We start from the raw sequence: 27,495 nt of genomic DNA on the forward strand, positions 1-27,495 counted from the left end.
GGTGACACTGAGGCCAAGCACTTAACTTCTCTGAGACTTCATTTCCTTAATGCTGAAATGAACATGGGGGTGTAGGTACCCCTTTGATATACTGATCTACTTTTCTTTGGATAAATACCCAGTAGTGGGATTGCTGGATCATATGGTAGTTCTATTTTTAGTTTTTTGAGAAAGCTTCGTGCTGTTTTCCATAATGGCTATACTAATTTACATTACCAACACTGTATGAATTCCTTTTTCTCCATATCCTCACCAGCATCTGTCTTTTTGTTAGAAGCATTCTAACTGGGATACAATATCTCTGTGGTTTTGTTGATTTATATTTCCCTGATGATTAGTAATGTTGAACATTTTTTCATATAGCTGTTGGTCATTTGTATGTCTTGAGAAATATGTATTCATATCCTTTGCCCAATTTTTAATGGGGTTATTTGGGAGTTTTTTTGTTGTTTTTTGGGTTTTTTTTTTTTTTTTTTTTTTGCAGTTAAGTTTCTTGTATATACTGGATATTATTCCCTTGTCAAATGAGCAGCTTGCAAATATTTTCTCCTATTCAACAGATTGTCTCTTCACTGTGTTGATTGTTTTATTTGCTGTGCAAATGCTTTTTGGTTTAATACAGTCACCATATTAGTTCATCCTCACACTGCAATAAAGAAATACCTGAGGCTGGGCAATTTATAAAGAAAGGAGGTTTAATTGGCTCATGGTTCTGCAGGATATACACGATTCATAGTGGCTTCTGGAGAGGTCTCAGGAAACTTTTACTCACAGCAGAAGGCAAAGCAGGAGTAGTGTCTTACATGGCCGAAGCAGGAGGAAGAGGGAGAGGTGGTAAGAACTATACACTTTTAAACCACCAGATCTGTGACAACTCACTCACTATCATGAGAACAGCACCAAAAGGGAAATCGCCCCCATAATCCAGTCACCTCCCACCAGGCTCCACCTCCAACGTTGAGGATTACAATTTGACCTGAGATTTGGGTGGGGACACAGACCCAAACCATATCAGTCCATTTGTCTGTCTTTGCTTTTGTTGCCTCTGCCTTTGAGGTCTTTGCCATAAAATCTTTGCCTAGATCAATGTCTTGGAGTGTTTCTCCTATGTTTTCTTCCAGTCATTTTATAGTTTCAGGTCCTATATTAAAGTCTTTGATCTATTTTGAGTTGATTTTTATATATAGTGAAAGGGGTCTAGTTTCATTTTTATGCATATGGATATAGAGTTTTCCCAATACCATTTATTAAAAAGACTTCTCTTTCATTAAATGATGTTCTGGGTGCCTTTGTCAAAAATTAGTTGGCTGTAAACCAGGCTTGGTGGCTCAGACCTGTAATCCCAGTTACTTGGAAGGCTGAAGTGGGAGGATCGCTTGAGCCCAGGAGTTCAAGGCTGCAGTGAGCTATGACTGTGCCACTGCAGTTCAACCTGGGTGACAGAGAAAGACTCCATCTCTAAAAACAAACAAACAAAAAAAAAAATCAAAAACTTTTTAAAATCAGCTGGCAGTAAATATATGGATTTATTTCTGGGTTTTCTATTCTCTTACATTGGTCTATGTGTCTGTTTTTATGACAATACCATGCTGTTTTGGTTATTATAACCTTGTAATATATTTTGAAGTCAGGTAGTGTGATGCCTCCAGCTTTGTTTTTTGCTCAGGATTGCTTTGGCTATTTGGGGTCTTTTTTGGTTCAGTACAAACTTTAGGATTGTTTTTTCTATTTCTGTGAAGAATGTTGTTGGTATCTCCACAGGGATTGTATTGAATCTGTAGATTGCTCTGGGTAGTACGGTCATTTTAACAATGTTAATTCTTCCAATCCATGAGCATGGGATGTTTTTCCATTTATTTGTGTCCTCTTCAATTTCTTTCATCAGTATTTTGTAGCTTTCCTTACAGAGGTCATTCACCTCCTTGGTTAAACTTATTTCTAGAATTTTCTTATAGCTATTGCAAATGGAATTGCCTTCTTGATTTATTTTTCACCTACTTTAATATAGGTGTATAGAAATGTCACTGATTTTTGTATGTTGATTTTGTATCCTGCAACTTTAGTGAATTTGTTTATCAGATCTAAGAGTTACTTGGTGGAGTTTTTAGATTTTTTTAAATATAAGATCATATCATCTGCAAAGAGGGACAATTTGACTTCCTCTTTTCCAATTTGGATGCCTTTTACTTCTTGAAATAGCATTTCAACAGATAAGAGAGGCATTTACAGATGTTTTCTTTCACCAAAAAGTGTGGCATAAATAATTTTTCATGAAATATTAAAACTGTTTATTATGTAGCATTTCTCAGCAACAGAACAACAACAGAAGAAGGTCTCTTTCATGTTAGCTTAAAAGAAACTTACTACACTGTCTACCTGGGTGGCAATTCTCTTTTGCTAATAGACTCACCAGGGGGCTGTCCTATGCTTTTACAAGCTCCAGAGCAGGTTGGCTGCAGAGCTGACCACTTTCCCATCTACTCCTCAAGGGTCTCTGCTGCCACTCATGCCTGCAGCTTCTCATCATTTCTACCATTTCTAACCTCTGCTACTTCTGCAATTATACCACTTCCTTTACTAACCACTCCTCTTTCTTCTTCTGTTTTCCAGTTCCTTTCACTTATTCCCTGCTTCGTGGATTTAACAAACAAAAGTTAGCAAGATGATTTTTATGAATAGTATTAACTAATTAAGGCATTGTTTTGTTTTGGTTAACACAACCATCATAATACAGAGGGCCTCTGCCTTTCTTAACCTCAAACTGAAGTGTCTGAAGCCTTTCTCTGCAATATTTATTTCATTTAATTATGAGTCCAGACTTGTTCTTGAAGATTCAGAGTTGTTAAAAATGGATGCTGGGTAGGCAAGAATTTACAGTAATTCTATCAGAATAACAAAATAATTCCAGATCTGCTTTAAAAAAAGAAAAGAATTGCACAAGTCTTATGAAAAAGTCAATGGTCACTCCCCTAGTATTAATTTGTTTAAAAATATATGTAAAAATAATGCACAAAATATGATTCAGAAGCATAACAGGCATACATTATAAGCGTAACTCCATCTTTTCATCCCTGAATCAGCATTAAAAAAAATTGTTCATTGATTAGTACAGGCCAACAAGAATAAAGGACAGTTTAATTTTTTAAAAATCAATTCATTAAAAATATGTTAACTCTCATCTGTAATTTGGTAAAATAAACTAAAATTAGACTTGAATTTATCATAACAATTAGCTAAGTGGCACTAACAGGTAGGTATTCACTGAGGTATCATACATACAATTCTTTTTGTTTGTTTGTTTGGTGTTTTTTTGTTTTTGTTTTTTGAGACAGAGTTTTGCTTTTGTTGCCCAGGATGGAGTGCAAAGGTGTGATCTCGGCTCACTGCAACCTCCACCTCCCAGGTTCAATCAATTATCCTGCCTCAGCCTCCTGAGAGGCTGAGATTACAGGCGTGCGCCACCACGCCCAGTTAATTTTTTGTATTTTTAGTAGAGACGGGGTTTCACCATGTTGGCCAGGCTGGTCTCAAATTCCTGATCTCAGGTGATCCACCTGCCTTGGCCTCCCAAAGTGCTGGGATTACAGGTGTGAGCCCCCGCCCCTGCCTAGTAATGGATTCTTTAGAATAGTATACATATCTGGTCACTGAAGAAAACACCTAAATCAAGCATCATTAACTTGAATTAAATGTACACCAAAACTCCTTTATCATAGTTCATTATTACCTAACATAGATTTTATAGTAATACAAGGAGTCAAACTCTATCTCATGAAAATTAAAATAGTTTATAAATAAAGGTTGTAACAACTAAGACACCCTATAACGCAGCCCCACAACAACAGCAATAAGTGCTGTTACCCCACAACAGCATTACAATAGGGAACACTTTTATTTCTAAAAAAATATACTGTGTAGTCGGGCACAGTGGTGCATCCTGTAGTCCCAGCTGCTTGGGAGGCTGAGGCTGGAGGATCATTTGAGCCCAGGAAATCCAAGGCCATAGTGCACTATGAGCCTGCCTGTGTAACAGTCACTATTCTCCAGCCTAGGGAACTTGGTGAGACCCACCCTCCTCACCCCTTCCCCTGTATCTAAAAAAGGAAAAATACTGTAATGTTATATGATTCTATGTTTCTGACACTAGCATGGATATTATTGTAAGAGTATCTACCAAAAAAATAATTAAACATGACTCCAGATTGAACTTTATTGATCTGTGTCCTCAGTTCTTAGTATAGTGCCCAGCCTAACAAGTAGTTGGTGAATTTGTTGCCAAATGGTTTAATTATAAGTGTTACTCATATGGCCAGATGCCAAATAAAAGCCAAAACAAGACAATTATTTTTTGCCTTTTCCTTTCAATCAGATCTTCACATTTAAAAGAACTTACTTAAATGAATTCATCAAATCTATATTCATGTTAATAACATCTTTGAATAATTAAGATGTAAGCATTTCAAATAATTGCATTTATAAATACTGCACAATCCTGTCTGAATTTTTGCAAATGCTTTCCAATTGGTACTTATTTTCTTATATCCCACAGCTAATCCATTTTTAAAATTCCGTCAGTTCTACATTCAAAACATATCCAAATGCTTACCCCTTTCCACTACACCTCTGCTACTCCAAAGGCCTTTGCCTCTCACCTGGGCTACCACAGTTAACTTCCTAACCATCCTCTTTATTTTTCTTCACAGCTCCTGGTTTCCACCCTTGTCCCCTAAACACAGCAGAAAGAATGATTTTTCTAAAATGTTAGTCATATCAAAGCTCAAAACTATCTACTGGCATCCCATTTCACTGAGAATAAATCTAAAGACATACAAGCCCCAAGTAGTTCTTCCCTTGGCTACAAATCTGACCTCATCTCTTACCGCTTTTCTCCTAGCTAATTTCACAGACACCTTGCATCTCTTAAGCATCTCAGAGCCTTCGCACTCACTGCCTGTGACACTCTTCCCTACATATCTGCATGGTTCACTGACCCTCATTTTTCATTGAGAATTCTGATGAATGTTATCTCCTCTAAGGAGCCTTCTCTCACCAGTCTACCTAAAATAGCTCTCCTTTTTCTCCCCTACTCCTTCTCCTGATCTGCTCTTTCTTTCGTAGACCTTATCACCACCAGACATGTATTTATGTGATGGTTGATTCGTTTTATTTGTCTCCCTCCCCCTGGTATAATGTAAGTTCCAAAGAAAGGGATTTTCTGTTTGATTTGCTTTTCAAGAAACTTCATTCTTCCAGAAGCAAAACAGCCTTCTTGCTATTCTACAACATGCAAAGCTCCAACCCACCTTGACCTAACCCTTGTTTTTCCTCTGTTTGGAAACTTTTGCCCAGACATTCACATGGCTCACTCTTTATTTCATTCATGTCTCTCCTCAAATGCTATCCCCACAAACAGGCCTTGCCCTGACACCAACCGCCATCATTAACCATCCTCTTTATTTTTCTTCACAGCACTTACTGCACTTCTATATTTGATATTTATTTATTCTTTTATGTATTGGCTGTTTCTACCTACTAGAATATAAACTGTTGTTCACCACGGCATCCTTAGCATTTAAAATGGTTCCCCAATAAATATTTGTCAGGTGTTCAATAAACATTTGTCAAATAAATAAATAAATACGAGAAATACTTTGAAATTTTTGGAGTCATAGGTATAATGCATAGCTATCATAAGTTTTTATAGATTCTCAAGATGAACGCCCATTAGAACCTTGTTTTATTTTGAACTACAAAATAGTTACAATAACTCTCCACTTGCATACAATTAAAGCAATTGCAAAGTAAAATAAGAAAAATATTCCATAAGAGTATAGAAAAATGATGCTCATCAATATGACCTTTGGTCCCAGAATAGCCCAAAGACAAACTGAAAAGTAAATGAAATTTGTCGTCTTTCTTCCATCTCCTCTGCAAAAACCTATCCTCCTGCCTTTGGCTCACCCCACTTCCCTTACGTCCCTTCTCTATCAATTGAATCAATTGATCAATTGAATCTCTTTTTTACAAGTATATGTTGTAGTGAGTATCTAACAACTAATCAATATCTATTAATAACCAGAAAATTAGTCTTAATAGATCCTTCTTCTCATATATATTCATTTAACTACTTTTATTGAAGGATGCCATGGTCCCATTAAAAGATATTTTTAAATACAATTGCTAACCTTGAGGAAAATTGTACTAATTCAAGAAAATGTATTTTTCTGGCCAATTTAATGTATAGTACAGATAAGCTAACAGCCTCTAAAGAGTAGAATAGTCCATAAATTAAATGAACAACTGATTAGATTTGTTCGTCAACTTAGGTAATATTTGTCAATTAATTGAAGTCAAACATTTATTATTGTTCTCACAACAAGCAAAACATCAAGAAAAATGGTAACTGGGTACTGCTTTCAATTTCAGCTTGTTTCCAGATATATTACCTCTTTTGATCCTCATGACCTGTGATGCAGGTAAGACAGACATTATTATAGCAAGAAGTAGACATTGTGGAGCTAAGTTTCAAGACCCCTGATTTACCTGAGACTCCTGGGAGAGACCTAGTCATGTGTTGCTGTATTATTCTTCCTAACGTGATCTCTGTGTAATTGCCATATTTTAGAAATTCTTTCCCGGCCACTTAGTTAAAAATAAGTGATGTTCCAAGAGATCCCTGATAAATGAAGACCTGTTGGGTGAGGTGGGTGCAGAAAAACCCTTAAGGCAGAGGAAACACCATACTGGGTACTAAAGACAAGAGATTATCTGAACTAAGAGAAGACCAGCATTAAGAGTGAGGGCTGTATGCAGGACCCTCACTGGAGGAGGAGACAGATGTCAGATCATGGAAGGGCTGAACAGTAATGTTAAGAATTTGGGACTTTTATGAAAACCATTTTAAGATTGTATTTTAAAAAGATCATTCTAACTGCAGTGTGGGAAGAAAGTATACTTTTGGCCCAATTTTAAATTTGATTACATGTGAAATGCCTTCAGAGATTAACGGAAAGTGAATCTAAGGATCTAGGACACAATGTATTATTTTATATTTTTACTTATTTTTCTGCTATAAAAAAATGTATATTTTCTTTATTTTAAAACATGGGATTGTTCTAGTTGTTCCTACCTTTAAAAAATATCTAGAAATATGGAGCAAATTTTATTATGATTAATTTTTTTAATTAATACAAAATATACCCCAAAACCCAGGCAACCTAACGCATGTGAAAATTTTTTTTGAAAGTATTAAAAGTACAACAATTGTCCCTTCTATGCTTAGCAAGCTCATAACAACAATAATAATACTTTTTATTATTATTATTTTAATTGAGACAGGAGCTCACTCTGTCACCTGGGCAGGAGTGCAGTGTCGAGATCATGGCTCACTGCAGTCTCCACCTCCTGGGCTCAAGCAATCCTCCCACCTCAGCCTCCCAGTACCTGGGACTACAGATGCACATCACCACACCTGGCTAATGATTGCATTTTTTTGTAGAGATGGGGTTTTGCCATGTTGTCCAGGTTGGTCTCAAACTCCTGGGCTCAAGCAATCTGCCCACCTTGGCCTCCCAAAGTGTTGGGATTACAGGTGTGAGCCACCATACCTGACCAAAAATCATTATTAATAACATTCAAAATTAATAAAGCTGAGATGGAATAAATATAGAAACAGTGTTAGTGGTATTGCTCATTTGGAGAACAATATGGTGCTAGGTAACAAGAGTTATATAAATGTTTATATCCTTTGATTCAATAATCCTACTTTTGCAAAAAAAAGACAATTTAAAAGAATAAAAATCTTTTCATAAAACAATGTTCATGGAGGTTTTATCTAAAACAGTGATAGTTGATAGTGACTATTATCATCCTAAGGCAATAAGTCACATACTTGGTAATACTTATTAGAATATAACATTTGTCAGGAAAGGTTCTAGAGCCTGATGTTCTTTTCTGGTATTCTAGGCTTCAAGGTAGAATGCCTTCCTTGGGCAGTCTAGAATCTGTGTGAAAGTTCTTGGTATCTGGAAAAATAGAATAATGGGAAAATGAATTGTCTCTTATTGTATGTGTGCAAACTCTTAGATTAGGTTTGAATTAGGGTTACTTTCTGGTTACAGTATTGCTAGGCTGTACTTTACATTTTACTTTCGTAAAACTGTACTTTACATTTTACTTTTGTAAAACTGCTTTTGGAAGGGGAAGTGATAAGTAAATCAAATGTATTACTGACAAACCTCAGAAAATAGTGGAGCTGACAACCTACTTTATAATTCTTTGTACTCTTATACTTTAAAATACAATTCCATACTTAAGTAGTAAGGTTTATAAAAAAGATAGATTTGTTCACTTTAAATGAATATATGTACAAAATACACAATAAGAAAAATTAAAAGGCAGATAATAAATTGGGAAAATATGTTTATTAATAATAATGTTATTTATTGTTTGTTATTATAAACAAAAGGTTAATATTCTTAACATGCAAATTGTTCTTATAAATAATTAAGAGATAGATGGCTGCCACAATAGAAAAAAATGTAAATGACGTGAACAAAATCAGAAGATGAAATGCAAATGGACAGTAAGTGTAAGAAAAGATATTCAGGGGCGGAGTAAGATGGCCGAATAGGAACAGCTCCAGTCTCCAGCTCCCAGCGTGAGCGACACAGAAGACAGGTGATTTCTGCATTATCAGCTGAGGTACTGGGTTCATCTCACTGGGGAGTGCCGGACAATCAGTGCTGGTCAGCTGTTGCAGCACGACCAGCGAGAGCTGAAGCATGGCGAGGCATCACCTCACCTGGGAAGCACAAGGGGGAAGGGAATCCCTTTTCCTAGCCAGCGGAACTGAGACACACAACACCTGGAAAATCGGGTAACTCCCACCCCAATACTGCACTTTAAGCAAACAGGCACACCAGGAGATTATATCCCACACCTGGCCAGGAGGGTCCCACGCCCACAGAGCCTTCCTCATTGCTAGCACAGCAGTCTGCGATCTAACCACAAGGCAGCAGCCAGGCTGGAGGAGGGGTGCCTGCCATTGCTGAGGCTTAAGTAGGTAAACAAAGCCCTAGGAAGATTGAACTGGGTGGAGCTCACAGCAGCTCAAGGAAGCCTGCCAGTCTCTGTAGACTCCACCTCTGGAGATAGGGCACAGCTAAACAACAACAACAACAAAAAGCAGCAGAAACCTCTGCAGACGTAAGCGACTCTGTCTGACAGCTTTGAAGAGAGCAGTGGATCTCCCAACACGGAGGCTGAGATCTGAGAACGGACAGACTGCCTGCTCAAGGGGGTCCCTGACCCCTGAGTAGCCTAACTGGGAGACATCCTCCACTAGGGGCAGACCGACACCCCACACCTCACACGGTGGAGTACACCCCTGAGAGGAAGCTTCCAAAGTAAGAATCAGACAGGTACACTCGCTGTTCAGCAGTATTCTATCTTCTGCAGCCTCTGTGCTGACACCCAGACAAACAGGGTCTGGAGTGGACCTCAAGCAATCTCCAACAGACCTACAGCTGAGGGTCCTGACTGTTAGAAGGAAAACTATCAAACAGGAAGGACACCCACACCAAAACCCCATCAGTACGTCACCAGCATCAAAGACCAGAGGCAGATAAAACCACAAAGATGGGGAAAAAGCAGGGCAGAAAAGCTGGAAATTCAAAAAATAAGAGTACATCTCCCCCTCCAAAGGAACGCAGCTCATCGCCAGCAACGGATCAAAGCTGGACGGAGAATGACTTTGACGAGATGAGAGAAGAAGGCTTCAGTCCATCAAACTTCTCAGAGATAAAGGAGGAATTACGTACCCAGCACAAAGAAACTAAAAATCTTGAAAAAAGAGTGGAAGAATTGATAACCAGGATAATTAATGCAGAGAAAGCCATAAACGAACGGACAGAGATGAAAACCATGACACAAGAAATACGTGACAAATGCACAAGCTTCAGTTACCGACTCGATCAACTGGAAGAAAGAGTATCAGCGATTGAGATCAAATGAATGAAATGAAGTGAGAAGAGAAATCTAAAGAAAAAAGAAGAAAAAGAAATGAACAAAGCCTGCAAGAAGTATGGGATTATGTAAAAAGACCAAATCTACGTCTGATTGGGGTGCCTGAAAGTGAGGGGGAAAATGGAACCAAGTTGGAAAACACTCTTCAGTACATCATCCAGGAGAACTTCCCCAACCTAGTAGGGCAGGCCAATATTCAAATTCAGGAAATACAGAGAACGCCACAAAGATACTCCTCGAGAAGAGCAACTCCAAGACACATAATTGCCAGATTCACCAAAGTTGAAATGAAGGAAAAAATCTTAAGGGCAGCCAGAGAGAAAGGTCGGGTTACCCACAAAGGGAAGCCCATCAGACTAACAGCAGATCTCTCAGCAGAAACTCTACAAGACAGAAGAGAGTGGGGGCTAATATTCAACATTCTTAAAGAAAAGAATTTTCAACCCAGAATTTCATATCCAGCCAAACTAAGTTTCATAAGTGAAGGAGAAATAAAATTCTTTACAGATAAGAAAATGCTTAGAGATTTTGTTACCACCAGGCCTGCCTTACAAGAGACCCTAAAGGAGGCACTAAACATGGAAAGGAACAACTGGCACCAGCCATTGCAAAAACATGCCAAAAGGTAAAGACCATCGAGGCTAGGAAGAAACTGCATCAACTAACGAGCAAAATAACCAGTTAATATCATAATGGCAGGATCAAGTTCACACATAACAATATTAACCTTAAATGTAAATGGACTAAATGCTCCAATTAAAAGACACAGACTGGCAAACTGGATAAAGAGTCAAGACCCATCAGTTTGCTATATTCAGGAGACCCATCTCACACGCAGAGACATACACAGGCTCAAAATAAAGGGATGGAGGAAGGTCTACGAAGCAAATGGAGAACAAAGAAAAGCAGGGGTTGCAATACTAGTCTCTGATAAAACAGACTTTAAACCATCAAAGATCAAAAGAGACAAAGAAGGCCATTACATAATGGTAAAGGGATCAATTCAACAGGAAGAGCTAACTGTCCTAAATATATATGCACCCAATACAGGAGCACCCAGATTCATAAAGCAAGTCCTTAGAGACTTACAAAGAGACTTAGACTCCCATACAATAATAATGGGAGACTACAACGCTCCACTGTCAACATTAGACAGATCAACGAGACAGAAAGTTAACAAGGATATCCAGGAATTGAACTCATCTCTGCAGCAAGCAGACCTAATAGACATCTACAGAACTCTCTACCCCAAATCAACAGAAAATACATTCTTCTCAGCACCACATCACACTTATTCCAAAATTGACCACATAGTTGGAAGTAAAGCACTCCTCAGCAAATGCAAAAGAACAGAAATTATAACAAACTGTCTCTCAGACGACAGTGCAATCAAACTAGAACTCAGGACTAAGAAACTCAATCAAAACCACTCAACTACATGGAAGCTGAATAACCTGCTCCTGAATGACTACTGGGTACACAACGAAATGAAGGCAGAAGTAAAGATGTTCTCTGAAACCAATGAGAACAAAAACACAACATACCAGAGTCTCTGGGACACATTTAAAGCAGTGTGTAGAGGGAAATTTATAGCACTACATGTCCACAAGAAAAAGCTGAAAAGATCTAAAATTGACACTCTAACATCACAATTAAAAGAACTAGAGAAGCAAGAGCAAACACATTCAAAAGCTAGCAGAAGGCAAGAAATAACTAAGATCAGAGCAGAACTGAAGGATATAGAGACACAAAAAACGCTCCAAAAAATCAATGAATCCAGGAGTTGTTTTTTTGAAAAGATCAACAAAATTGATAGACCACTAGAAAGACTAACAAAGAAGAAAAGAGAGAAGAATCAAATAGACGCAATAAAAAATGATAAAGGGGATATCACCACCGACCCCACAGAAATACAAACTACCATCAGAGAATACTATAAACACCTCTATGCAAATAAACTAGAAAATCTAGAATAAATGGATAATTTCCTGGACACTTACACTCTCCCAAGACTAAACCAGGAAGAAGCTGAATCTCTGAATAGACCAATAGCAGGCTCTGAAATTGAGGCAATAATTAATAGCCTACCAACCAAAAAAAGTCCAGGACCAGATGGATTCACAGCCAAATTCTACCAGAGGTACAAGGAGGAGCTGGTACCATTCCTTCTGAAACTATTCCAATCAATAGAAAAAGTGGGAATCCTCCCTAACTCATTTTATGAGGCCAACATCATCCTGATACCAAAGCCTGGCAGAGACACAACAAAAAAAGAGAATTTTAGACCAATATCCCTGATGAACATTGATGCAAAAATCCTCAATAAAATACTGGCAAACCGGATTCAGCAGCCCATCAAAAAGCTTATCCACCATGATCAAGTTGGCTTCATCCCTGGGATGCAAGGCTGGTTCAACATACGCAAATCAATAAACGTAATCCAGCATATAAACAGAATGAAAGACAAAAACCACATGATTATCTCAATAGATGCAGAAAAGACCTTTGACAAAATTCAACAGCCCTTCATGCTAAAAACTCTCAATAAATTCGGTATTGATGGAACGTATCTCAAAATCATAAGAGCTATTTATGACAAACCCACAGCCAATATCATACTGGGCAAAAACTGGAAAAATTCCCTTTGAAAACTGGCACAAGACAGGGATGCCCTCTCTCACCACTCCTATTTCCACAGAGTGTTGGAAGTTCTGGCTAGGGCAATCAGGCAAGAGAAAGAAATAAAGGGTATTCAGTTAAGAAAAGAAGAAGTCAAATTGTCCCTGTTTGCAGATGACATGATTGTATATTTAGAAAACCCCATTGTCTCAGCCCAAAATCTCCTTAAGCTGATAAGAAACTTCAGCAAAGTCTCAGGATACAAAATTAATGTGCAAAAATCACAAGCATTCTTATACACCAGTAACAGACAAACAGAGAGCCAAATCATGAATGAACTTCCATTCACAATTGCTTCAAAGAGAATAAAATACCTAGGAATCCAGCTTACAAGGGATGTAAAGGACCTCTTCAAGGAGAACTACAAACCACTGCTCAGTGAAATAAAACAGGACATAAACAAATGGAAGAACATACCATGCTCATGGATAGGAAGAATCAATATCGTGAAAATGGCCATACTGCCCAAGGTAATTTATAGATTCAATGCCATCCCCATCAAGCTACCAATGAGTTTCTTCACAGAATTGGAAAAAACTGCTTTAAAGTTCATATGGAACCAAAAAAGAGCCCGCATCGCCAAGACAATCCTAAGTCAAAAGAACAAAGCTGGAGGCATCACGCTACCTGACTTCAAACTGTACTACAAGGCTACAGTAACCAAAACAGCATGGTACTGGTACCAAAACAGAGATATAGACCAATGGAACAGAACAGAGGCCTCAGAAATAATAATACCACACATCTACAGCCATCTGATCTTTGATAAACCTGAGAAAAACAAGAAATGGGGAAAGGATTCCCTATTTAATAAATGGTGCTGGGAAAATTGGCTAGCTGTAAGTAGAAAGCTGAAACTGGATCCCTTCCTTACACCTTATACAAAAATTAATTCAAGATGGATTAGAGACTTAAATGTTAGACCTAATACCATAAAAACCCTAGAAGAAAACCTAGGTAATACCATTCAGGACATAGGCATGGGCAAGGATTTCATGTCTAAAACACCAAAAGCAACGGCAACAAAAGCCAAAATTGACAAATGGGATCTCATTAAACTAAAGAGCTTCTGCACAGCAAAAGAAACTACCATCAGAGTGAACAGGCAACCTACAGAATGGGAGAAAATTTTTGCAATCTACTCATCTGACAAAGGGCTAATATCCAGAACCTACAAAGAACTCAAACAAATTTACAAGCAAAAAACAAACAACCCCATCAAAAAGTGTGCAAAGGATATGAACAGACATTTCTCAAAAGAGGACATTCATACAGCAAACAGACACATGAAAAAATGCTCATCATCACTGGCCATCAGAGAAATGCAAATCAAAACCACAATGAGATACCATCTCACACCAGTTAGAATGGCGATCATTAAAAAGTCAGGAAACAACAGGTGCTGGAGAGGATGTGGAGAAATAGGAACACTTTTACACTGTTGGTGGGATTGTAAACTAGTTCAACCATTATGGAAAACAGTATGGCGATTCCTCAAGGATCTAGAACTAGAAGTACCATATGACCCAGCCATCCCATTACTGGGTGTATACCCAAAGGATTATTAAGTCATGCTGCTATAAAGACACATGCACACGTATGTTTATTGCAGCACTATTCACAATAGCAAAGACTTGGAATCAACCCAAATGTCCATCAGTGACAGACTGGATTAAGAAAATGTGGCACATATACACCATGGAATACTATGCAGCCATAAAAAAGGATGAGTTTGTGTCCTTTGTAGGGACATGGATGCAGCTGGAAACCATCATTCTCAGCAAACTATCGCAAGAACAGAAAACCAAACACCACATGTTCTCACTCATAGGTGGAAACTGAACAATGAGATCACTTGGACTCGGGAAGGGGAACATCACACACCGGGGCCTATCATGGGGAGGGGGGAGGGGGGAGGGGGGAGGGATGGCATTGGGAGTTATACCTGATGTAAATGACGAGTTGATGGGTGCTGACGAGTTGATGGGTGCAGCACACCAACATGGCACAAGTATACATATGTAACAAACCTGCACGTTATGCACATGTACCCTAGAACTTAAAGTATAATAAAAAAGAAATAAATAAAAAATAAAAAAGAAAGAAAGAAAAAAGATATTCAACTTAATAATAAAGAAAACAAAGAAAAATGTTTTGGCTCATCAAAGCTGGAAAGGATTGGTAACAATGACGTTGTGTGTTACAAATGGACATTCTTGGGGGGCATTCCAAGATGGCTGACTAGGAAAAGCTCTGGTCTGCAGCTCCCAGTGTGATCAACACAGAAGACAAGTGATTTCTACATTTCCAACTGAGGTACCTGGTTCATCTCATTAGGACTGGTTGGACAGTGGGTGCAGCCCACAGAGGGTGAGCCAAAGCAGGGTGGGGCGTTGCCTCACCCAGGAAGCACAAGGGGTTGGCTGATTTCCCTTTCCTAGCCAAGGGAAGCCGTGGCAGTCTACCTGGAAAAATGGGACACTTCCGCCCAAATACTGTGTTGTTCCCAAGGTCTTAGCAACTGCCAGACAAGGTGATTCTCTCCCGTGCCTGGCTTGGCAGCTCCCATGCCCATGGAGCCTTGCTCACTGCTAGCACAGCAGTCTGAAATCGATCTGCAAGATGGCAGCCTGGGTGGGGGAGGGGCATCCACCATTGCTGAGGCTTGAGTAGGTAAACAAAGTGGCAGGGAAGCTTGAACTGGGCAGAGCCCACAGCAGCTCAACGAGGCCTAGTGCCTCTAGACTCCACCTCTGTGGGCAGGGCATAGCTGAACAAAAGGCAGCAGACAACTTCTGCAGACTTAAACGTCCCTGTCTGACAGCTCTGAAGAGAACAGTGGTTCTCCCAGCACCGTGTTTGAGCTTGGAGAATGGACAGACACCTCCTCAAGTGGGTCCCTGATCCCCGTTTAGCCTAACTGGGAGACACCTCCCAGTAGGGGCCAACAGACACCTCATATAGGCAGCTGCCCCTCTGGGATGAAGCTTCCAGAGGAAGGAACAGGCAGCAATATTTGCTGTTCTGCAGCCTCCCCTGGTGATACCCAAGCAAAGAGGTCTGGAGAGGACCCCCAGCAAACGCTAACAGACCTGCAGCTGAGGGACCTGACTGTTAGGAGGAAAACTAACAAATAGAAAGGAATAGCGTCAACATTAACAAAAAGGACATCTACACCAAAACCCCATCTGTAGGTCACCAATATCAAAGACCAAAGGTAGATAAAACCACAAAGATGGGGAGAAACCAGAGCCAAAAAGCTGAAAATTCTAAAAATCAGAGTGCCTCTTCTCCTCCAAAGGATCGCAGCTCTTCACCAGCAATGGAACAAAGCTGGACAGAGAATGACTTTGACAAGTTGACAGAAGTAGGTTTCAGAAGGTCGGTAATAACAAACTTCTCCAAATTAAAGGAGGATGTTCGAACCCATTGCAGGAAGCTAAAAATCTTACAAAAAGATTAGACTAATGGCTAACTAGAAAAAAACAGAGTAGAGAAGACCTTAAATGACCCAATGGAGCTGAAAACCATGGCACAAGAACTTTGTGATGCATGCACAAGCTTCAATAGCCAATTCGATCAAGTGGAAGAAAGGGTATCAGTGATTGAAGATCAAATTAATGAAATAAAGCAAGAAAACAAGGTAAGAGGAAAAAGGGTAAAAAGAAACAAATAAAGCCTCCAAGAAATATGGGACTATGTGAAAGACCAAATCTAACTTTGATTGGTGTACCTGAAAGTGATGGGGAGAATGGAACCAGGTTGGAAAACACTCTTCAGGATATTATCCAGGAGAATTTCCCCAACCTAGCAAGGTTTCTTAGGCCAACATTCAAATTCAGCAAATACAGAGAACACCACAAAGATACTCCTCAAGAAGAGCAACCCCAAGACACATAATTGTCAGATTCACCAAGGTTGAAATGAAGGAAAAAGTGTTAAGGGCAGCCAGACAGAAAGGTTGAGTTATCCACAAAGGAAAGCCCATCAGACTAACAGCGGATCTCTCAGCAGAAACCCTACAAGCCAGAAGAGAGTGGGGGCCAATATTCAACATTCTTAAAGAAAAGAATTTTAAACCCAGAATTTCATATCCAGCCAAACTAAGCTTCATAAGTGAAGGAGAAATAAAATCCTTCACAGACAAGCAAATACTGAGAGAATTTGTCACCACCAGGCCTGCCTTACAAGAGTTCCTGAAGGAAGCACTAAACATGGAAAGAAACAACTGGCACCAGCCACTGCAAAAACAGGCCAAATTGTAAAGACCATTGATGCTATGAAGAACTGCATCAATTAACGGGCAAAATAACCAGCCAACATCATAATGACAGGATCCAATTCACACATAACAATATTAACCTTACATGTAAATGGGCTAAATGCCCCAATTAAAAGACACAGACTGGCAAATTGGATAAAAAGTCAAGACCCATCAGTTTGCTATATTCAGGAGACCCATCTCATGTGCAAAGATGCACATAGCCTCAAAATAAAGGGATGGAGGAAGAACTACCAAGCAAATGGAAAGCAAACAAAAGCAGGGGTTGCAATCCTAGTCTCTGATAAAACAGACTTTAAACCAACAAAGATCAAAAGAGACAAAGTAGGCCATTACATAATAGTAAAGGGATCAATTCAACAACAAGAGTTAACTGTCCTAAATATACATGCACCCAATACAGGAGCACCCAGATTCATAAAACAAGTCTTTAGATACCTACAAAGAGACTTAGACTTCCATACAATAATAATGGGAGACTTTAACACCCCTCTGTCAATATTAGACAGATCAACCAGACAGAAGGTTAACAAGATTATCCAGGACCTGAACTCAGCTCTGCAACAAGCAGACCTAACAGACATCTATAGAACTCTCCACCCCAAATCAACAAAATGTACATTCTTCTCAGCACCACATCTCACTTATTCTAATATTGACCACGTAATTGGAAGTAAAGCACTCCTCAGCAAACGTAAAAGAACAGAAATCACAACAAACTGTCTTTCAGACCACAGTGCAATCACATTAGAACTCAGGATTAAGAAACTGACTCAAAACCACACGACTACAAGGAAACTGAACAACTTGCTCCTGAATGACTATTGGGTACCTAACAAAATGAAGGCAGAAATGAAGATGTTCTCTGAAACCAATGAGAACAAAAACACAACATACCAGAGTCTCTGGGACACATTTAAAGCAGTGTGTAGAGGGAAATTTATAGCACTACATGTCCACAAGAGAAAGCAGGAAAGATCTAAAATCAACACCCTAACATCACAATTAAAAGAACTAGAGAAGCAAGAGCAAACAAATTCAAAAGCTAGCAGAAGGCAAGAAATAACAAAGATGAGGGCAGAACCGAAAGAGATAGAGACACAAAACCCTTCAAAAAATCAACGAATCTAGAAGCTGGTTTTTTGAAAAGATCAACAAAATTGATAGACCACTAGAAAGACTAATAAAGAAGAAAAGAGAGAAGAATGAAATAGACACAATAAAAAATGATAAAGGGGATATCACCGCTGATCCCACAGAAACACAAACTACCATCAGAGAATAATATAAACACATCTACACAAATAAACTACAAAATCTAGAAGAAACGGATAAATTCCTGGACACAAACACCCTCCCAAGACTAAACCAGGAAGTTGAATCTCTGAGTAGACCAATAACAGGCTCTGAAATTGAGGCAATAATTAATAGCCTACCAACCAAAAAAAGTCCAGGACCAGATGCATTCACAGCCAAATTCTACCAGAGGTACAAAGAGGAGCTGGTACCATTCCTTCTGAAACTATTCCAATCAATAGAAAAAGTGGGAATCCTCCCTAACTCATTTTCTGAGGCCAATATCATCCTAATGCCAAAGCCTGGCAGAGACACAACAAAAAAACAGAATTTTAGACCAATATCCCTGACGAACATCGATGCAAAAATCCTCAATAAAATACTGGCAAAACGAATCCAGCAGCACATCAAAAAGCTTATCCACCATGATCAAGTTGGCTTCATCCCTAGGATGCAAGGCTGGTTCAATATATGCAAATCAATAAACGTAATCCAGCATATAAACAGAACGAAAAACAAAAATCACATGATTATCTCAATAGATGCAGAAAAGACTTTTGACAAAATTCAACACCCCTTCATGCTAAAATCTCTCAATAAACTAGGTATTGATGAAACATATCTCAAAATAATAAGAGCTATTTATGACAAACCCACAGCCAATATCATACTGAATGGGCAAAAATTGGAAAAATTCCCTTTGAAAACTGGCACAAGACAGGGATGGCCTCTCCCACCACTCCTATTCCACATAGTGTTGGAAGTTCTGGCCAGGGCAATCAGGCAAGAGAAAGAAATAAAAGGTATTTAATTAGGTAATGAGCAAGTCAAATTGTCCCTGTTTGCAGATGACATGATTGTATCTTTAGAAAACCCCATCATCTCAGCCCAAAATCTCCTTAAGCTGATAAACAAATTCAGCAAAGTGTCAGGATACAAAATCAATGTGCAAAAATCACCAGCATTCCTATACACCAATAACAGACAAACAGAGAGCCAAATCATGAGTGAAATCCCATTCACAATTGCTTCAAAGAGAATAAAATACCTAGGAATCCAACTTTACAAGGGATGTGAAGGACCTCTTCAAGGAGAACTACAAACCGCTGCTCCATGAAATAAGAGGACACGAACGAATGGAAAAATATTCCATGCTCATGGATAGGAAGAATCAATATTGTGAAAATGGCCACACTGCCCAAGGTAATTTATAGATTCAATGCCATTCCCATCAAGCTACCAATGACTTTCTTCACTGAGTTGGAAAAAACTACTTTAAAGTTTATATGGAACCAAAAAAGAGCCCACATTACCAAGACAATCCTAAGCAAAAAGAACAGAGCTGAAGGCACCACGCTACCTGAGTTCAAACTATACTCCAAGGCTACAATAACCAAAACAGCATGGTATTGGTACCAAAACAGATATATAGACTAATGGAACAGAACAGAGGCCTCAGAAATAACACCACACATCTATAACCATCTGATCTTTGACAAACCTGACAAAAACAAGAAATGGTGAAAGGATTCCCTATTTAATAAATGGTGCTGGGAAAACTGGCTAGCCATATGTAGAAAGCTGAAACTGGATCCCTTCCTTACACCTTATACAAAAATTAATTCAAGATGGATTGAAGACTTAAATGTTAGACCTAAAACCATAAATTACCCTAGAAGAAAACCTAGGCAGTACCATTCAGGACATAGGCATGGGCAAGAACTTCATGACTAAAACACCAAAAGCAATGGCAACAAAAGCCAAAATAGACAAATGGGACCTAATTAAACTAAAGAGCTTCTGCACGGCAAAAGAAACTACCATCAGAGTGAATAGGCAACCTACAGAATGGGAGAAAATTTTTGCAATCTACCCATCTGACAAAGGGCTAATATCCAGAATCTACAAAGAACTCAAACAAATTTACAAGAAAAAACAATCCCATCAAAAAGTGGGCAAAGGATATGAACAGACACTTTTCAAAAGAAGACATCCATGCAGCCAAAGACATGAAAAAATGCTCATCATCACTGGTCAGAGAAATGCAAATCAAAACCACAATGAGATACCATCTCACACCAGTTAGAATGGCAATCATTAAAAAGTCAGGAAACAACAGATGCTGGAGAGGATGGGGAGAAATACGAACACTTTTACACTGTTGGTGGGGGTGTAAATTAGTTCAACCATTGTGGAAGACTGTGTGGCAATTCCTCAAGGATCTGGAACTAGAATTACCATTTGACCCAGCAAACCCATTACTGGATATATACCCAAAGGATTATAAATCATGCACATGTATGTTTATTGCGGCACTATTCACAATAGCAAAGACTTGGAACCAACCCAAATGTCCATCAATGATAGACTGGATTAAGAAAATGTGGCACACATACACCATGGAATACTATGCAGCTGTAAAAGGGATGATTTCATGTCCTTTGCAGGGACATGGATTAAGCTGGAAACCATCATTCTGAGCAAACTATCACAAGGACAGAGAACCAAACACTGCATGTTCTCACTCATAGGTGGGAACTGAACAATGAGATCACCTGGACACAGGGAAGGGAACATCACACCGGGGCCTGTTGTGGGGTGGAGGGCTAGGGGAGGGATAGCATTAGGAGAAATACCTAATGTAAATGATGAGTTGATGGGTGCAAGAAGCCAACATGGCACATGTATTCCTATGTATCAAACCTGCACATTTGCACATGTACCTTAGAACTTAAAGTATAATAATAAAAAAATAGGCCTGGCTAATATACCCCATGAGAAATATAATGCTTCAGAAATACAGCTGTCAATCCCTATTTCATCAGATGTTTATAGGGTGCCTTACAGTTTTAAAATATTCTCATAAAATTATTATATTCTGAGTTTTTCACAATAAAATAATATAGATGAGAAAGAAAGAAATGGACATTCTCTTGTACTTGGGATTGTACATTGATATCATGTTTCTGGAGGACAATTCAAAAATATATACCAAAAGTTTCAATACAGTAGATACATTTTTTCATCCAGCAATTCCACTTCTAGAAATTTATCCTTAGAAGATAACTCTGCAACTACTCAGATTTGTATATACAAGAATGTTCTCTATAGTCCCACTTACTTGCTACTAAATAAATGGGAAATAATCAAATTATCCTTTAACAGGGATTAAATAACTTTATGTTCGATCATACTACCCAGTCATAGAAAAAATAATGTCGACCTATATTTAATGACATAAGAAAATATGTACAACATGCTACTTCATTAGAAAGCAGCATATAAAACACTATGTATACAGAATTATCCAGCTATGTAAAATTATATGTATATGTGTGTGTCTATGCATTATAAGATGATTAGAAAATTGCTCAGCAAAATTTTAGCAGTGATTATCTCAAAGTGGTGAGATTTCAGGTGATTTTATTTTCTCCTTTTCTGCCTTTGTATACTGTTTTGCTTTTTTAAACAATTATCATGTACTATAATTAAAATTAGAAAAATACAAAGCTATCTTCATTGGAAAAATAAACTTCACATTTTATTTTTCACGATCTTTATATTTAGAAAAGTAATCACCGCACTCCATTCAATTTACATCATCAATTATGTAAAAAGTAAAAATAAAATGGATTCGTTGTAGTTTACCTCAATACTAATACAATTTCTTTTTAAATATTTTCTCTCCTTTTTTCATTATTTCGATTAAAAAAAAATCTGTTAGGGTGAGCCATTTCTTTAATAAGATTGCCTTCGCTGTACTGTAAGGGATAGGCACATGCAGCTCCTGGTGCAGCCAGAGCTAAGTGCGGAGCCACCTGCCTAACCACCAGTTGAACTGATCTGAGACCCCAAGGAACGCCAGTGGACTGTTCCACTTTCCAGGAGTAGGGGGGATTTTCTTAGAAATGTAACTTATTTAGTCCCAAATTCAATAAAAGAACTTCAATGTTCCCAATCCAATCAACACAACAAATTACAATAAACAAATATGTGTAATAATATAAGTGAATCTGAGGTAGAATTTTGAACTTGAGCTTCTCTTTCTCTCTCCAATAGGCACTCACTTCGGAGAATGGTTTAATCCAGGAGTGTCCAATCTTTTGGCTTCCCTGGGCCACGTTAGAAGAATTGTCTTGGGCAACACTTGAAATACACTAAGGATAGCGGATGAGGTTTAAAAAAAAATCGCAAAAAAAAAAAAAAAAAACTCATAATTTACGAACTTGTGTTGGGCCACATCCAAAGTCGTCCTGGGCTGCATGGGCCCGCGGGCCGTCAGTTGGACAAGCTTCGCTTAATCCGAAGTATCCCTCGCAGGTAGGAGGCTCACTGTTTCTTTCACACTACTTAATAATTAGGTAATTCTGTAACAGCACCAAGACTCCAACCTCTGCCTCCCAGGTTCAAGCGATTCTCCTGTCTCAGCTTCCCAAGTAGGTGGGATACAGGCACACGCCACCACGCCCGGCTCATGTTTGTATTTTTAGTAGAGACGGGATTTCACCATGTTGGCCATGCTGGTCTCGAGCTCCGGACCTCAGACGATCTGCCCGCGTCGGCCTCCCAAAGTGTTGGATTACAGGCGTGAGCCACCGCGGCCGGCCAATGTATTGTTTTCAATGAGGGTCACTCATTAAGTGTGTAATTAAGTTCAGCTAAATGTAATTTAATTTTTTATAATGTTCAATGTTTAACATAAACAGAAAAAAAGAATCGAGGTGCCCAGATTTCGGGTCATTATAGTTGAAGCCAGCTCAGATGGAAAGCTGAAGTTTTTACAAAGAACACAGGAGAAATGTAGGTTTGCGAGGGAGAAATGAACACGTTTTATTTCTCACAGTATTCATATTTAGAAAAGTAATGGTTGAACTCCACTTAATTTGTACCAATTATGTAAAAAAACAGATTCGTTGTAGTTTGAGTATCTCAATACGCATACGATTTCTTTTTAAATATTTTCCCTCCTTTTTCATTACTTACATTAAAAGAAAAAGTCTGTATTAGGGCGAGCCAGGTCTTTAAATAACGAGATTGTCTTCGCTTGACTGTAATCTACAGCCCCTCGCCCTTCTTCCCTAATGCACGGCACAGGCACAGGAAGCCCTGGTGCCGCCGGGGAGCCACCTGCAGAGGCAGTAGTTGAGCTGGGACTTTACATGCCTTATCTCATTTACTTTTTGTTTGTTTTTTGAGACAGAGTCGCACTCTTGTCACCCAGGCTGGAGTGCAGTGGCGTGATCTCGGCCGACTGCAACCTCGACCCCCGAGGATCAAGGGATTCTCCTGCTTCGGCCTTCCGAGTAGCTGGGATTATGGGCGCGCACCACCATGCCCGCCTAATTTTTGTATTTTTAGTAGAGATGGGGTTTTACCATGTTGGTCAGGCTGGTCTCGAACTCCTGAACTCAGGTGATCTGCCTGCCTTAGCATCCCAAAGGGCTGGGATTACACGTGTGATTTACTTTTTTACTCATTTACTTTTCACTGGAAAACCGAAGGACATTTTATTTCGGGAAATCAATTTGCTCAAAGATAACAGAACTAGTCGAAGTTAGAGCATGTGAGCCCAGATGGGACTCCTAAATCCATGCTTTTTCTGCAGTCCTATGCTGCTTCTAAAGTAAAGGACTTTGCTAGTTACTTAGGTCACCTCCCTCACTTTCAGTTGAAACCATTTAACCAGAAAGATAACACTTAAAATGGTCACCTTACTAGTTTGTGGTAGAACCAAAATGAAAAGGTTGACTTTGGGATTCAGGCTGCTTTCTCACTGTAGTGATTATGCCATTTTGTCTTTGGCTTTTAACCAATGTGGAATTAAAGATGAGAAAAATATTTTTAAAATTCTTTTTCTTAAAGCAGCTGAGGGCTTAAGAATATTAGTCCTCATTTTTGATAGCACATATAATAAGCAATTACCTATAATGCTATAGCATATGTACTACTTCTGTGATAACTTGGGTGTAAATCACCGTACAGAGCCTGGGCTTTTTGTTTCACATGATGGTGAATTAGGTCTCGCACAGCCTATTTTTGCTTTCTCATAAATTCTCTGTGACTTAGGCCAATTATTTTCAAATAGTTTATTCATCAGTGAAATAGGTACAATGTTATAACGCCTTAGTCACAGCATATTCATTTCTTAGTAAAGCCAATGATGTTTCTTAGATTCTAATATGGGTAACATGGAAAGTTTCAGAAAATTTTGTGAAAAGTTGACTAGTAATCTTTATGTTTTGGAGGAAGGCACAAATTAAAGAGGGAAAACATTTTTTTAAATGTTCAATTGGTATTTAAGGATTTTTAAAAATACTATTGGTAATACAGTGAGATCCTATCTCTAGAAAAACAATTTTTTAAAAATAAGCCGGGCCTGGTGGAACATGCCTGTGGTCCCAGCTACTTGGGAGGCTGAGGCAGGGGGATTCCTTGAACACAGGAGACTGAGGCTGCAGTGAGCCATGATCGCACCACTGCACTCCAGCCTGGGCAACAGAGCAAGACCCTGTCTCTTAAAAAAATAAAATAAAATAAAACTATTGTTTATCATTGCAAAATATTTACATCAGTCCTATGAGGTAGCATTTTAAAACTGTGCACACTGGATTATTTTGGGTAATGTGCCTACTATCAGAGTCAGAATTGAAATTTCCCAATAATAACAAATATTTATTTAGAATTAATTATGTGCCAGGTGCTGTGGTAAAACTTTACAAGAATTATCTCCTTTAATTCTTACCCTTAGTCATATGAGTTAGCCACAACTATAATTTCCTTTTAAAAATGTTTATTTTATTCATTTATCTTTTTAGAGATGGGGTCTTTCTGTTGCCCAGGGTGGAATGCAGTGGCAAGATCATATTCTTGAACTCCTGGACTCAAGCAATCCTCCCACCTCAGCCTCCCAAGTAGCTAAGACTACAGGTATGTGCCACCAAGCCCAGCTAGTTTTTTTGTTTTGTTTTGTTTTTTTAGAGACAGGATCTGACTATATTGCCCAGGCTCATATTGAACTCCTGGCCTCAAGCAATCTTCCCACCTTGGTCCCCACAAAGTGCTGGGATTATAGGCATGAGGCCACCACTCCTGATCCACAACTATAATTTCTAATTTATAGGTGAGGGAACTGGGATTTAGAAAGTTAAGTGACATCCACATTCTTAACCATTATGTGCATTATCTCCCAAGTATCTCTGAGTAAGTGAAAAGGTAAAATTTTCAGGTCCTCCTCTCGGTACTCTTATCTGATACTTTCAGGTAGCCTAACACCCAGTAAAAGTGACGTGTCTAATCCAGAAGTACTGGTTTTGGAGTAGGCAACATATATAAAAAGGCAAATATCCATGTGAGGTGCCATCCCAGGGTATCACAATCCTTGGATTTACCTTATCTTTAATAGTGCCTGAAGGGGTTCTTTTAACTTCAACTTTTGTAATAAAATACAATGATTTAATTGGGAATTACTGAACTCCATAGTAAACTCTATGATTAAAAAAATAGTTAATATTGTGTATATATAAATATGCAAAGTACAAGTAATACAGAGTGTGGTTTCCATGTTAACCTCAATTACTTCTCACTGGGGAACTGGTGAAGGCTTCATCAAAGGTGATTAAGAGCAATAATACTGTTCTAATACTGTCCAGATCTTTCTTCCTTTTCATCCAGATTATTCTGTAAGGTCTATTGATAGTGTGTGTGCATGTGTATGTGTGGGTGTGTGTGTGATTCATGTCAATCTATATTTGATGCTAGTTTATATTGGTTTCTTATGTCAAGAGTAGCAAACTAATAGGAAGGAACTTTAATTCTGCTTATAATTGTTCTAAGTTCATTTATCAATTGGCAATTAGCAGAAGAGGAAGTGTCAGATTGGGGAAGAGAGCATTGAATGTTTTATGCCTGAGGGGCCAAACTGAGATGGTGGTGGGAAGAGGGAGTGGGGCTGGTAAGTAGTTAGGTTAGTCATGAAGGCACACAGTAACTGGAGGAAGAAGGAAGTAACCGAGTGGAGAAAGGGAGAGTGCTGGAGGTAAACTGCCTTTTTCACAATTTGGTCTATAACCAGCCCTGCTCTTTTTGCCTGAAATGTTTGCAACCTTTCTGTTTTAGCTTTCTACATAAATGATTTTTTAAATGAAAACTTGTAATTTTTTCCTTATTATCAATGTGATTTATACTTATTACAGAGAAGTTAGAAAATGCAAATAGTAAAAAAAGAGAAAAATAAAAATAAACTAAAACACTCATTATGATTTAATAACATTAAAATTAAGTTAACATAATAACTTAAAATTACTCAGAGACAACTCATTTTACAGTAGGATGTCTACCCTTCTAGCACAAGTAGGTTTCTGATTAAGTGCTAATACTCGTGATTACCATCTCAAGTCATATCAATTACTTATTTAAATCTACATTTTCAGCCGGGCGCGGTGGCTCAAGCCTGTAATCCCAGTACTGTGGGAGGCCGAGATGGGCGGATCACGAGGTCAGGAGATCGAGACCATCCTGGCGAACACGGTGAAACCCCGTCTCTACTAAAAAATACAAAAAACTAGCCGGGCGCGGTGGCGGGCGCCTGTAGTCCCAGCTACTCCGGAGGCTGAGGCAGGAGAATGGCGCGAACCCGGGAGGCGGAGCTTGCAGTGAGCTGAGATCCGGCCACTGCACTCCAGCCTGGGCGGCAGAGCGAGACTCCGTCTCAAAAAAAAAAAAAAAATCTACATTTTCAATATTTGTTTTCCATGAAATTCTCTATTTTACATAGAAATGAAATTTCAAATTAACAATAGTAAAGCTTACACATAAAAATAATATAATATTTTAGGTGTAAAATTTGCTTCTATTTGACCTATTCCTGCAATATTGTATTTCTTCTTCCATATAAATCCTGCCACTTCATGTTTTTTAAAAATCTTGTTGATTTTACCCATATAAATTACTTATTTTGCACGTTACCTTTAAAACTTAAAGTTTTAAATTGTTAAAAGTATTGAAAAGATAAAGGTAATTGTTAAATATGTTGACTTATAAAATAGGAACTTCTGGCCGGGCGCGGTGGCTGAGGCCTGCAATCCTAACACTTTGGGAGGCCAAGGCGGTGGACCACCTGATGTCAGGAGTCCGAGACCAGCCTGGCCAACACGGTGGAACCCCATCTCTACTAAAAATTCAAACATTAGCCAGGTGTGGTGGCGGGCACCTGT

The sequence above is a fragment of the Macaca mulatta genome, chromosome 6 (genome assembly GCF_049350105.2).
Source record: "Macaca mulatta isolate MMU2019108-1 chromosome 6, T2T-MMU8v2.0, whole genome shotgun sequence".
NCBI lineage: Eukaryota > Metazoa > Chordata > Mammalia > Primates > Cercopithecidae > Macaca > Macaca mulatta.